Source organism: Mytilus californianus, unplaced genomic scaffold (assembly GCF_021869535.1).
Source record: "Mytilus californianus isolate M0D057914Y unplaced genomic scaffold, xbMytCali1.0.p SCAF_12, whole genome shotgun sequence".
Lineage (NCBI taxonomy): Eukaryota > Metazoa > Mollusca > Bivalvia > Mytilida > Mytilidae > Mytilus > Mytilus californianus.
In genome coordinates this window covers 23,268,146-23,282,637 of record NW_026262604.1, presented here as the reverse complement: position 1 = coordinate 23,282,637, position 14,492 = coordinate 23,268,146, and positions in this window count along the sequence as shown.

Genomic DNA, 14,492 nt, shown 5'->3' with positions numbered 1-14,492 from the left:
GGATTATCCGCAAATTTGATATAAATAATATTTTCATATTACCGACTTTTGACTCCGAAATTTATATTTTTCGACAGGTTACCTACTCTGTGGTAGGATATCCTGGTACCAAGTCAAGTAAAAGCAACGTAAAGAAGTAAAATCAATCTTTCAATCGGTAAAATTTTTTGGGAAAATTAACTGCTACATATTTTCTTTACATGGCAAAATCATCGGAAAACAATAAACTTTCCCCTCAAATTATACCGAATATATGTTTGATTTTACTTATTTTGGTTGCTCGTACTTGACCGAGTACCAGGATGTCCTTCCACAGTAAAGGTAACCTGTCGAAAAATTATACAATACGGAGTTAAAAATCGGTAATATGAAAATAGTCTTAACACTAAGAGAAGTAATTTCATCAAAAGGGTCAAAGTCACGTGGTGAAAATCATACCTAGGATGTTGCCATATGTTTTGTTACCACAAATTACTTAAAACCTTTGATAAATTCTTCCATAGATACAAAGATTCGGTTTGTAAGTTTGGCTCTATATTGTACCTGTAAAAAAGTTATTTCAAACGGGATAGCACATCCTATTTTTTATACGCAGATGTGGTTTACCGAGCCCGTAAATTTAGATACGACGCGGGTAAACTAATATATCCTTTAAATAAACTTATTCTAAAAGCTTACCAATTCAACACTATAATTAGATCTTTGAGTATTGTCTTTATGCCACGCCAAATTAATACCTCGCTCGTCAGATCCCCGCGTGTTGTGAAAAGTTGACGAGAAAAAGTACTTTTTTTTAAATCCGCGTACAGTACAGAGCCGAGCGCGCCCGCCTCTAAATTTATGTAAAATAGATTTTAATCAGTTGTGCGTTTGAAAGTACCGCCATACATACACGAAAATTGACATCTAAAACGATCTAGATCTATCATTCACACAACGTGTTTACAATATTGTTATGGCCAAATATACATAATAATATGAAATATATTCTAAACGTAAGACCTGTCAGAGTGGAATATTTGTAGTTACAGGAGTAACGCAGACCTTACTGCCATACACAACAATGTAATGTGATTTGGACAATTCTTACACCGATTTTGTTTGAAGTGCTCCGTGCAACAGTGCAAAACCACAAAGCACCTACGCCACCGAATTGAAAGATTCAAATTATGACAATATAACATGCATAAGAATAAAAGAGAATCCCAAAGATGATGGTACATGCATTGAAATTGCACCAGAATGAAACTATTATATTTTTTATCTTTTAGAATAACGATCAAAGGTTTTTTTCCTTGAAACTTTTATTTATATTTGCTAGTATCATTACATAGTTATCAAGCATGGAATTGACAAGAAAGAATTTGTGGTAATTGAATATAATACATCAATCCAATTTTACAATTAACAAAATCTTCTAAAAAATAAAAATTTGTATGAAGTCAATGAGACAAACTTCCACCAGAGACCTAATTTGTTGAGGTTTGCAACCAGTAAAGTTCACGGTATGGCCTTCAACACAGAGCAATACATATATACACATTTGCTATTAAATACTTCAGCAAAGCAATGACTAAGTAGAATGTAATGAAATGTTCCTTTTTTTAATTAGTTTATGGCATCTGGTGTGAAGCATTTGAATACTAAGTAGTATAAATTGGTTGGTGCGAGACATCTCGGACCATCTACAAAAAAGACAACTCGGAACTTCTATGAAGACAATTCGGACCGTATATAAGTCAACGCGGGCGTTTATAATGACAACTCAGATTAATTATAAAATTAGAGGTTTTACCATATAAATGATGTATACCGTCTATAATGAATTGTTTCACATTTGTCATTTCGGGGCTTTTCATAGCTGATTATGCGGTATGGGCTTTGATTATTGTTGAAGGCCGTACGGTGACCTATAATTGTTAACTTCTATGTCATTTGGTCTCTGGTGGATTGTTGTCTCATTGGCAATTATACCACATCTTCTTATTTTTATATTGGCCACAATCATCATAAGGGTATCTAGTTTTAAACATGGGTCCAATGACCCTACCTGCCAACCACAATGACCGACATGGCTAGAAATAGAACTTACAGTGTAGGTTAAATGCAAGTTTTGTCTTTTATCTTGAAACCCGTTTTAAATACAGAAAATCTGCCAGAAATGTTCAGAATGACGAAATCTACATATTGTCCTTTTACATCAAACGGATGTTTACATGTTACAAAATGTCGTGACTACAACCCCGTTCTCTTTTCCTCGAATGAGACCTACCTACTTACATGACACGTACCACTAATAGAGCAGGATCTGCTTACCCTCCCGGAGTACCTGACATCACCCTCAGTTCTTGTTGTTCAGTCTTTAGTTTTCTATGTTGTGTTTATGTACTGTTGTTTGTCTTTTGGTCTTTTTATTTCATTTTTGCCATGGCGTGGACTGTTTATTTTCGACTTGTGAGTTTGAATGTCCCCTTGGTATCTTTAGCCTTTCTTTTAGGCCGAAAAATAATGTTATATGCTTGTTTCCTGCCCCGACCGTCCCTGTCTCAGATCCTCCGGCCCTATTTTTTCGTGCATTTTTTTTCAAGCCCCACAGTTGTTCAATAATTACTATATGTCTTTGCATAAATAAGTATGCAGGGCATATTTCAAAACATATTTTTTCTTCAGGACTTTTAATTGATTTACTTTTCAATACTGCATTGGGAAAGGGGGGAGGGGGGTATACAAGTAACTTTATTTTGTGACACAGTATATAATATAATTAGATACAAATCTCATAGATTTGTATCCAACAAATTGTAGGATTGTACGTGTAGCTATTATCTAGACCCGTACAAAATGTATATAATAAGATACATTTAACAGGGGCAGATCCAGAACCTCGGTGTCTAGGGGGGAGGGAGTTCAGATTTATATATTTGTATAGAGATGTATAGATGCGAGTATTGCAGTAATGGTTATGGTGTGTGTGTGAGGGGAGGGGGAGGGGGTTCCGATCAAAGATCGTTTCTATAATTCTATATCTTTTAGTTTTTACCATTTCACTCTTTTGTTTATTCTTTGATCTCTATTATATTTGTCCTAAACATACGTGAAATATTTGCCACTGGACATAAATAAAAGCAACCAAAAACAATCAACGTATTCTTTATATTTCATCATTTCTTTATTTTGTTATCTATAGGTTTGGTCCCGCCCCTTATCTATTTTTTTCACATTGTTCACACTATGTAAACCCAATTCCTGTCCTGATAAATGGTGACTCATGCATAACATCATATGTGGTTATTAAAACAAGAAACATATTCATATCATAATAATTTACTGTATGCTTGAACTTATAGATAGATGTCATTAGTCCCAGATCATGTAATAAGACCTACTTTGTATTCCAGTATACTAGTCTATGCAAATCAAAGGGAAAATAATAATTTGGTTGCGTCAATACAAATATTCGGCGATTTTTTCAACAAACTTAAACTTATTCTAAAAGGTTACCAATTCAACACTGTAATTAGATCATTAAATATTGTTTTATTGGTACTAATATTGATTTTGTTATCAGTAAATTAAAAGCAAACTAAATATTATTGTTATATACATTGTTATATACATATACACATTCATGGATCTACAATCTGTCGATACCTGTGTCTTGGCATTGCACAAGGTCATGCTTTTCTCTGACTGTTTATGACGTCTTCACACTAAATCCATTGAATGTTGGATGTGAGCTGTGTTATAAACGTTTTTATGGTATGACAGCCTTAGTAGGACATTCCTGTAGGACGATAAGCTGGATAAATATAAGAACTACACCGTCGGCCAATAACAGTTAAGGGACGATTATTTGATATTCTAGGGAAGGGATTTTGATTGATTGGTGTTTAACGCTACTTTTAACACTATTGGGCTATTCCGTGGTGGTCAGTTTAAATTTATAGATGAAGGATGGGGAAGGGAAGAGAGGGAATTATTATTCATTTTAATCTGTCGCTAATCATGCCTATTTTTCAGCTCTTACCAGGCAACCATATTCATATATGAAATCCTTCTGTCCCCCACCCCAACACATAGATAAATATCAAATGGTTTTCCACTTATTTAACACAATTTTAAATTGATTAATTGTTTGTTGCTAATTTTTTACGCCCAGTGACAAATATTTCATGCTTGTTCAGGAAAACACGAATTTAGAAGTCAGGTATATAATATAAAAACGAAGAGATGGGATGGGATATGATTGCCAATAAGGCAACTATCCACCGGAGTTCAAATATGAAGTGGATGTAAGCAATTATAGACAATCGTAAGGCCTTCAATAATGACAAAAACCTGATACTGTAAAGTCGTCTATAAAAGGCCCGATGTGAAAAGTGTGAACAATTCAAACGAAAAAACTAATGGCCTAATTATACATAACAAAACAATTTACAAAACATCAAATATGAGTCGAGACATGAACCAACGACAACCACTAAATTACAGGCTCCTGACCTGGGACAGGCAAATAAAGAATATGGTAGGGTTGATATAAAAACGAAGATGTGGTATGATTGCAAATGAGACAACTCTCCACAAGAGACCATATTACACAGAAATCAACAGCTATAAGTCACCGTACGGCCTTCGACAATAAGCAAAGCCTACACCGCATAGTCAGCTATAAAAGGCCCCGAAATCACAAATGTAAAACAATTCAAACGAGAAAACTAACGGCCGAATTAATGTACAAAAAATGAACGAAACACAAATATGTATAACACAGCAACAAACGGCAACTACTGAATTACAGGTTCCTGACTTGGGTCAAGCACATACATACTCAGTGGGAGTTTGCTCAAAGTTAATAACAACTAGTACTGATATAAATCTTGTCAGTCTCCCAGACTGAAGTATCAATCAGTACACAACGCGCGGCAAAGGATTTATTAAAAAAGAAAACAGTTTGAGAAACGTCTGGTTTACGTTGTATATAGATAAAAGAAGATGTGGTATGAGTGCCAATGAGACAACTCTCCATCCAAGTCATAATTTGTAAACCATTATAGGTCAAAGTACGGTTTTCAACACGGAGCCTTGGCTCACACCGAACAGCAAGCTATAAAGGCTCCCCCCCCCCCCCCCCCCCCCCTCCAAAAAAAAAATGACTAGTGTAAAACCATTCAAACGGGAAAACCAACGGTGCCGTCTATAATCTATTTAAAAAAAAAACGATATACTTGCACATAGATCAATATACAATGAAAGTTTTTGAAAAGTTGTGGTCCGAACGTTTTGACCATCGAAATTTTGCAATAGAAATAATAGTTAGGACCAGAAGATTTTATCAGCCAGTGCAGGACTCGCACGAACGCCAGATTTAGTTTGAGGGGCGATATTCTGACGCGTTTTTTAATTCTTGGTCACTTACGTTTAGAAAGAAAGGGGAGAAATCCAAACAATTACCGACCAATCACAAACGTTGTTGCAAATTTGACCTTATGACGTCAAAGAATTTCCCATAATGCAATTATTGCATATAAATAAAAAAACTACTATACCAATTGCATTAAAATGACAAGTTATACCAATTGAATAAAAAATATTGCATTTGAATGACAAATTATACTATTCGAATAAAAATTATTGCATCTAAATGAAAAAATATACCATTTAAATGAAAAAATATACCATTCAAATAAAAAAATATTGCATTTAAATGAAGAAATATATCAATTAAATAAAAAACATTGCATTTAAATGAAAAATATCAAATTTTTGCAACCAATAACATGCCATATAAAACAAGTGTTCTTATTTACGTGTAAATGTAATCCACTAGTGTAACGGCATTTCGGAGACGATACAAATCGGAAGATTTGTCTAACAAAATCGGCTATTTAATATTGAAAATAGAAAAATTAAAGTCCTCAGTCATCAGCGAAATAATTAATGAAAATTTGCATTTTTTGAACAATAATAACCGTGTACAAACGTTACGTAATGTTTTTTTCAAATGAACATAATTTTGGCGTGAGTAGGAACCCATGACCTTTATCTAATTGAATGACAGTAATCAATGAATTCATCTCAACCTCATTGTTTTATAACAAAGTAAGTGATGTCGGTTAGTCACTATCACATGATTTGTTTTTTGCCTGGTTATCTTGAGACGAGAAGACCAATTGACCATTCTTAATTCATTAAATGCTAGAACACACCCGCGAAATCGCGGGCATTTAGAGCATGGTTGAAAGTATGTAAACTGTTGTAGGATAAATTTTTGTAAAAGATTTTATAACTGGATAATTTTAGGAAAGGTATCAAAATTCATAGGTACTTGGGGTGCAGGACAATTTATTTTTAGCCCTCCCCCTTTTTTCCCAAATCCGTTATTTTTTGTTTTCTATTAATTTCAATTATTTTTGCGTTTTTCTGTATACTATGAACATACATTTACTATAAATAAAGTGTATTTGCTATCTAATATCAATTCCTAGTTTACTATCCATTGCGGTCACTGATATATTATATATAGATACTCTATTTAATATATCAATGACCGCCGTGGATAGTAAACTTGTAATTGATAGTAAATAGTAAATACACTAAATTTATAGTATAATTATGTATGTTCATAGTATACAGAAAAACACGAAAATATTTTTTCTGTCCCCAAGTACCTATGAAAATATTATGTGTAATTTTAAACAGTTCTAAACGGAAGACTTGTCTATGAGTTAAAAGTCCGTCCCATGACGGTAACTATCTCCGAACGCCTTTATTTTCGTTTTCCTCCCAAAATAACCCAAACGGAATAATCATAAGCGAGGATGACAAATGCGACTATGCATGGTACCTATAGGACACAGAGGCATGATGATTTATTTATTGTGGAAGGAAGAGAAGCGACACACAAAATGAGGTCTTCTCATTTAAAAGTATAGATACTACAGGTCAGAAAGTCTTCTGTATTTTCAAACTGCCCATACGTTGACATATCTTTCTAATCAATTAAACCATAATTTTCCCAAACATTGAACACATCATTTGCCAGTGGTATTGCATATATGTGTAAGTCTGATAATAACATATGGAATTTGATATTTACAATTAAAATGTTAATGATGATAATGAAACACTTTATAAGTTTCATGTGTCCGAAGCGCTTTTCTAGAACACCCTTCATCAGGAACGCTCCAAGCCGAACATTTGAAATTCAGAGATATACAAGAACTAAAACAGTTAAAACAGTCAAAGAGTTATACGAAAAATGGACCCATCATTAATAAATGAGTTTACCTTTACCAAAAGTGGTTCATAATATACATGGTCGTAAAGTTAATGTTTGTCTGATTAAGTTTACAAGACAGTTTTATAACTGCTAAACATTAATTGCCTAGTAACCGAAATCATATTAACATTTATGGGGGGGGGGGGGGGGGGGGGGTGTAGGAGGGGTCCTGATCCCGAAATCCCGGGCTTAAAAACATGGTATCCCGAGGTCCCGAATTAAAAAAAAATTTAAATCCCGACATCCCGAAATTCGAAAAAAGAATTCCCGGATCCCGAAAGGATCAATCCCGAAATCCCGAGCTTAAAAACACCCGATCCCGGAGTCCCGATAAAGGTCCTACCCCCCCCCCCCCCCACCCCCACCCCCCCACCCCCCCTTCCCCATTTATATATTGTAATGTTTAATGAAAAGATAGCATTTTATAGAAAGGACATGTTTTTATTTATAATGCCTTGAGAATGTGTCTCATGTAGAGTGATTAGTGGGCACATATGGAACCCACTGCAGACAGGATATGGGTAGATCTAGAACCCAACGCAGACAGGATCAGGGTACACCTAGAACCCACTGCAAACAGGATCATGGGACGTCTAGAACCCACCGCAGACATGATCAGGGGAAATCTAGAACACACGCAGACAGGACGGCAATGGATTGTTTCAATTTTTAAAGTAGTCACAATGTGACTTGGATGGATAGTTGTCTCATTGGCACTCATACCACATCTTCTTATTTATATTATAATGATACTCATTTGTGTTGTGTTCTAACCCTTTGTTTTCTATATTTTGAGGACTTGTGTCATATTTTGTAACAGTTTGTATATTTAACGTTTCCATTTTCAATTCCGTTAAGCTTTTTAAAAGTTTATTCAATTGACTGGTTTAGATTACGCAATGATTTTTAATTTGAATTTCATCAGATACTTAAAGATATTCCATTAAGAGTTCTATAGTATATATAGTATATGCAAATATAATACACAATTTTTTTGTAGAATTGTCATGATTGTGCTGTGCATTAAATACTTTTAAAAAACTATAGCTCTTCATCCTAAGAAATTGATACCTGTTGATACAAGTTTCTAATTCGTCCAACAGTTGTCACTTTGATCCTTCGATCAACCTTCTTCTTGACCAAATTACGATGTCAATGCCGATATAGTAGGTACTAATCACCACATTTTTATGTGTGAAGTGAGTTTGTGACTTTAGATGGACAAAACTATAACTGTTCTGTCATAAAATAATAAGCATACCCTTCCTCCTCATTAATCTTAAGACCTATACCTCAGTGAATACACGTCTTTTGACGACAGAAAGTCTTGTTTTAATGCTAATAACAAATATGCACTAAAAAATTATATTATACAAAATAATCAGCTCAATTACACAACATAGACTAGGTTTTATTAAATATGATAAATAAACTGAAATCGCTGATGCATTTAAAATATTAAGTGACTTATAAATATTAATACATAATTTCCATATGTACAAGAATCCCTAAAGTTAATAATAATAACGTCGTTAGAGTCAATACACTTAGTAATATGTGAACGACCTCTGCTGTCTTCATTGAACTTAGTTTTCGTTCATGATGTATATTTGTATATTGTGTCGTTGTTCACCTGCATCAATGTTTGTATTTTTGTCATTTTGTTTATTTTCTATTCTGACATCGGACTCGGACTTCTCTTAAACTGAGTTTTACTGTGCGTACTGTTGTACGTTTGTTTTTTCTACGTTGGCTAGAGGTATAGGGGGAGGGTTGAGATCTCAAAAAACATGTTTAACCCCGCCGCATTTTTGCGCCTGTCCCAAGTCAGGAGCTTCTGGCCTTTGTTAGTCTTGTATCATTTTTAATTTTAGTTTCTTGTGTATAATTTGGAGTTTAGTATGACGTCCATTATCACTGAGCTAGTATACATATTTGTTTAGGGGCCAGCTGAAGGACGCCTCCGGGTGCGGGAGTTTCTCGCTGCATTGAAGACCCATTGGAGGCCTTTGGCTGTTGTCTGCTCTATGGTCGGGTTGTTGTCTCTTTGACACATTCCCCATTTCCATTCTCAATTTTATTTCAGGTCGAAATCAACGGTGACTTACTAAATATTTGCCTATGATGAAATACATCTTTGCTCCATTTTTATTTCAATATCAATCCAGCGGCGAGTTTAGCTACTGAAACGGACACAACAAAAGCTTAGCAGTCACCACCAAAACATGGTTAACAGATACGACGGGTCTGTGTGTAACTCGGCAAGAATTATTCTCGCAGTCTTAGATATTAATTCAGATATTAGAAAAAGTCGTCTTGACCTTTTTCTCGAAAAAACAATTTGTATGGAGTCTTGATTCACTAGTTTGATCAAACAATTTGTATGGAGTCTTGATTCACTAGTTTGATCAAACAATTTGTATGGAGTCTTGATTCACTAGTTTGATCAAACAATTTGTATGGAGTCTTGATTCACTAGTTTGATCAAACAATTTGTATGGAGTCTTGATTTACTAGTTTGATCAAACAATTTGTATGGAGTCTTGATTCACTAGTTTGATCAAACAATTTGTATGGAGTCTTGATTCACTAGTTTGATAAAACAATTTGTATGGAGTCTTGATTCACTAGTTTGATCAAACAATTTGTATGGAGTCTTGATTCACTAGTTTGATCAAACAATTTGTATGGAGTCTTGATTCACTAGTTGGATGGTGCATACATAGCAGGAAATACTCATCATGTTTACCCGGCACGTCTCGTTTTGTTTAGAGTTCATATGGATCCCACAGTTTTGTTTTATGGTTTTTTTTTTTGGTTTGGCCTGCGGCAAATATAACTGAATAGAAGACAGAGATGCTTACAAAAGCCACGCAATCTTTTTGTATAAGGCTAGATATATCAGACGAGCGAAGAGCTGGGTAGTCCCCATCTGGTTTATAGATCTATGCATTACGGTCAAAATAGCCATTTGAAATGTGTGATTGTTTTCACCTATAAGTAATACGACAACTATGTTTAGGATATTCTAAAGGTTTTCTTGACATTGACCTCATTCCATAATTCAGTGATAATATTTCGTGAATATGTCTGTTACGCTGATGTTATATGTAATTGATCAAATATATTGAATGTAAAAGAATGATTGTTATACACGAACATGTTCAGGGGATTTGAATTAAACTGTCTTTCAGCCAATAACGATCCTACTACGTATTTTATGATACTATTGACCGGTTACTATTGTGGGGGGATAACACAGGTTAATTTTCTCCCTGTGTACAAGTCCTTTTGAAATATATTGTCCGTTCTTTTGACCTGTTAATTCTATTGTGCCATTTTTAAAGTTTTTAAAGACTACCCCCTTTTGGAATTTACCTTGAATTTCGGTATTTTTCTTATACTTTAAACAGGACATGTAAACTAGGAGAAAGTAAACATGACGAAATAAAAATACAAAATCCTAGGTCGTTAAATACATTTTATTATTATAATTTCCATTTCCATCACAAGATTTAAACTAAATATAGATTATAAATCAGCGATGACTTTAGCATGCGATGTAAAGGAGAAGAGCAAAGACTGGTCGCCCCCGAGTCTGAATATTGTATATATAAAAAGAAGATGTAGTATGATTGCCAATGAGACAACTCTCCTCAAGAGACCAAAATGACATAGAAATTAACAACTATAGGTCACCGTTCGGCCTTCAACAATAAGCAAAGCCAATACCTCAGAGTCAGCTATAAAAAGCCCCGAAATGACAAATGTAAACAATTCAGACGAGAAAACTAACGGTCTAATTTATGTACAAAATTATCAACGAAAAACAAAAATGTTACACAGAAACAAACGACAACCACTGAATTACAGGCTCCTTACTTGGGACAGGCAAATACAGAATGTGAAGGGGTTACACTCGCTTGAAGGCGAAAACCCTCCCCTAACCTTGGACAGTGGTGTAACAGTACAACATAAGAACAAACTATAAAAATCAGTTGAAAAGGGCTTAACTCATCAGATGGATACAAATATAAATAAATCTAACAAAAACACAAAGTGGACGTGGACGGGTACTTATACATCCCAAAAACAAAAAGACACTAAGTACATATTTGAAAGTACCCACAGTTACAGTACAATTTGACGATTCACAATTTCTACATAAATGATATTGTGTCACACTCCTTGAAAATATCATGTAATTGTGTCTGGATAAGGTGACATGTCATCCTGTTGACTGTTAAGTTTTGAACTAGCACGTTTAATTTCGGCGTGGGGTGTTTAATATAAAGCAGGGTTCATATTCATAATACATTAACATGCTCCTGTCATGGATATGCATCATCATCATCATCATCATCATCATCATCATCATCATCATCATCATGATCACCATCATCATCATCATCATCATCATCATCATCATTTTACAAAAAAATCGTACAAGAAAAAAAAACTCGCAAGTCATGAACCTTTCAATAGTACTTACGACAAATTTATTGTTTAAGGACTACAGGTGAACAAACGGTTATGATGACTTTATGAATATTTTTTTTCTTTAAGTTAACATGGAACACACCATATGGTTCGTGTTATGATTGATTTTATCATGGATAGTATAATCGAATCATTTCAGTCAATTTCACATAGCAGAAAAACTCGTTGATTTCATCAGTACTAAATATTAAGTTGTAACATATTCATTTCCTTGAAATAATTTGTTAGGTTTATATACAACAGTATTTAAATCATTGTGAATTTTCACGGATGCATTATCGTGTTAAATTTATTACAAATAAATGATAATCCAATTAGATATAAATGCCGACGGACCTTAAATTTCCTCATAATCATGTAACCAAAGTATTTATACTTATAATTTGTTTTACATTCGGTAACAACATGAATAGCAAACTAGTTTCGATTTTAAGTCAATTAGTTCTAAGCTGGTTACATAAGATGGATAGTGAATACTGCTAGAATTTTCGACATTTTACTTACTTCCTTACCATTGATGCATATACTATTCATTTTGAAATAAAGTGTGTTCGGTAGATTCAAATGAGCCAAAATATCAATGTTTATATTATTGTTCCAAGGGATTTTGTAATTGTTATCTAGCTGCACACTGTTGGCGGCCTTTTCGTTACAATCAGCTTATTTTGTAGGTTTATAGAGGTGTTGAACACAATACCTTACATAACCTCATTTTTCATTGTATTACAAATGTAAGTCCCATAATCAAAGGTGGTATATTACCCAGGAAACGGGGAAAATCGACACAATTTGTCCCTATATTGTATCGAACGACTTTGTTTCTGTACTTCACCATGACAGTTATCTTATATGATTAGGATTATTCTTTACATCGGTACTTTATGCTATAGTTGACATGAGGAAGTCTAATTAATGGTCATATAAATACACCAAGTGTGATTAATGTTCACAGTATTTTACTTGCCATTAGCTGCATTACAAATATAAGCATATTTATCAACACCTTAAGAAGCATAATCATCCTATTAAATATTTAGCAGTTCAACCTTTAGAAGTAGTAAATAAGCAGCCTGGTGAATCTCATTCAAAGTTTGTACGATCACGGAAAATAATTGAATTAAATTGGATTAAAAAATTACAGACAGTCTACCCTCTCGGTCTTAATGATAATATCATGGGAATTGGTAATATATCAAGAACCGATTCTGTTAACATTTTGGATATAGTTTCTAAAACTGTTCGTAAAAACCGTTCTCATGGTCGTAGAAAAAATCGCAATCAAAGAAAATTTCGGACCAATCATACCAATATTTCGGACCTTATTTCTATTTCAAAAAACAACGGCAGACATCATCTGTTAACAAAGCTCTGTTCATTACCGGTTAATAAGTTAAATAAAATTTTAGAGGATTGCAACACAATTTCATATAGCAGTCCTAAGTATGAAATCGTTCGAATTATAATGGCATATTGTTATTCTAAACTGTTTCCCAAAATTGATCGCCCTGAAGATCATAAAAAACAGTTTATTAAAATAAAGTATGTCAATAAAGGTTTTGATTTTGTAAATATTGCCGGTATTTTTAACAACCATTCTGTTAAAGAACAAATTCCGGGATATTTTGATAATACTGAGCTCCCTCTTATTTGTTATATTTATAAGAAATCTACCCGGAAATTTGTGTTTAATTATAGCCAATTGTGTAATGATGTTAATATCAGTGAAAATACACCTACTTCATGTAATTGCAGTAATTCAGAATACATTTATGGACCCATTTCCCATGTTATAACAGGAGATCTTAACATCGTTCAAGACCGAGAGTTAAAATCATTCCTCAGTAAAGGACCTAAATATCGTCCCCCGTCAATTATTAATTGGAATGAGTGTCGTATGAAATGGATAAAACGGGAAAAAGCTGACAAAAAATCTTTGGACTCTTTTTTTAATTCAGTAATGAACATAGTTGATATACGTATTCAACATTTTAAAGAACATTTTACTCTTAACAATAACCACAATAAACCAATAGCTCGTATCAAACATAAACTAAAAGAACTAGCCAAGGAATTTGTTTTTGTCCCGGCCGATAAAGCTGCTAATAATATTATTATTGTTTGACGTAAATTTCACATTGAGGTTCTGAAAAAAGAAATCACCAATTCACCAACATTCCAACTGACTCCATTTTCAGAAAACGACATCTGTAACAAACATAAACTTTTAGCTACCGCTTTACATACAGAACCAAATACAATGAAAGTCCCAACTATGAATTGGCTTCCGAAGCTACACAAAACACCTTACAAATATAGATTCATTTCGTCTTCAAGCCATTGTTCCACTACTAAATTGTCAATTATTCTTACCAGTACACTTGGTACAATCAAAAACCTGATAATAAATTGTTCAAATAAGGCCTTCGAAAATAGTGGAATTAATTACTTTTGGAGTGTCAAGAACTCGTTGGAAGTACTTGATAAATTACATGCATATATTGGTGATTTTGAATCTGTTCAAAGTTTTGATTTTTCTACCCTATATACCACATTGCCTCACATTCTCATTAAGAAAAAATTCACACACCTAATTAAATGGGCATTTAAAAAGTCAGAATGTGAATATATATGTTCAAACTCTTTTAGGTCATTTTTTAGTAGCAATAAACAAAAAAACTATGTCAATTGGACATGCTTTGATACTATATATGCC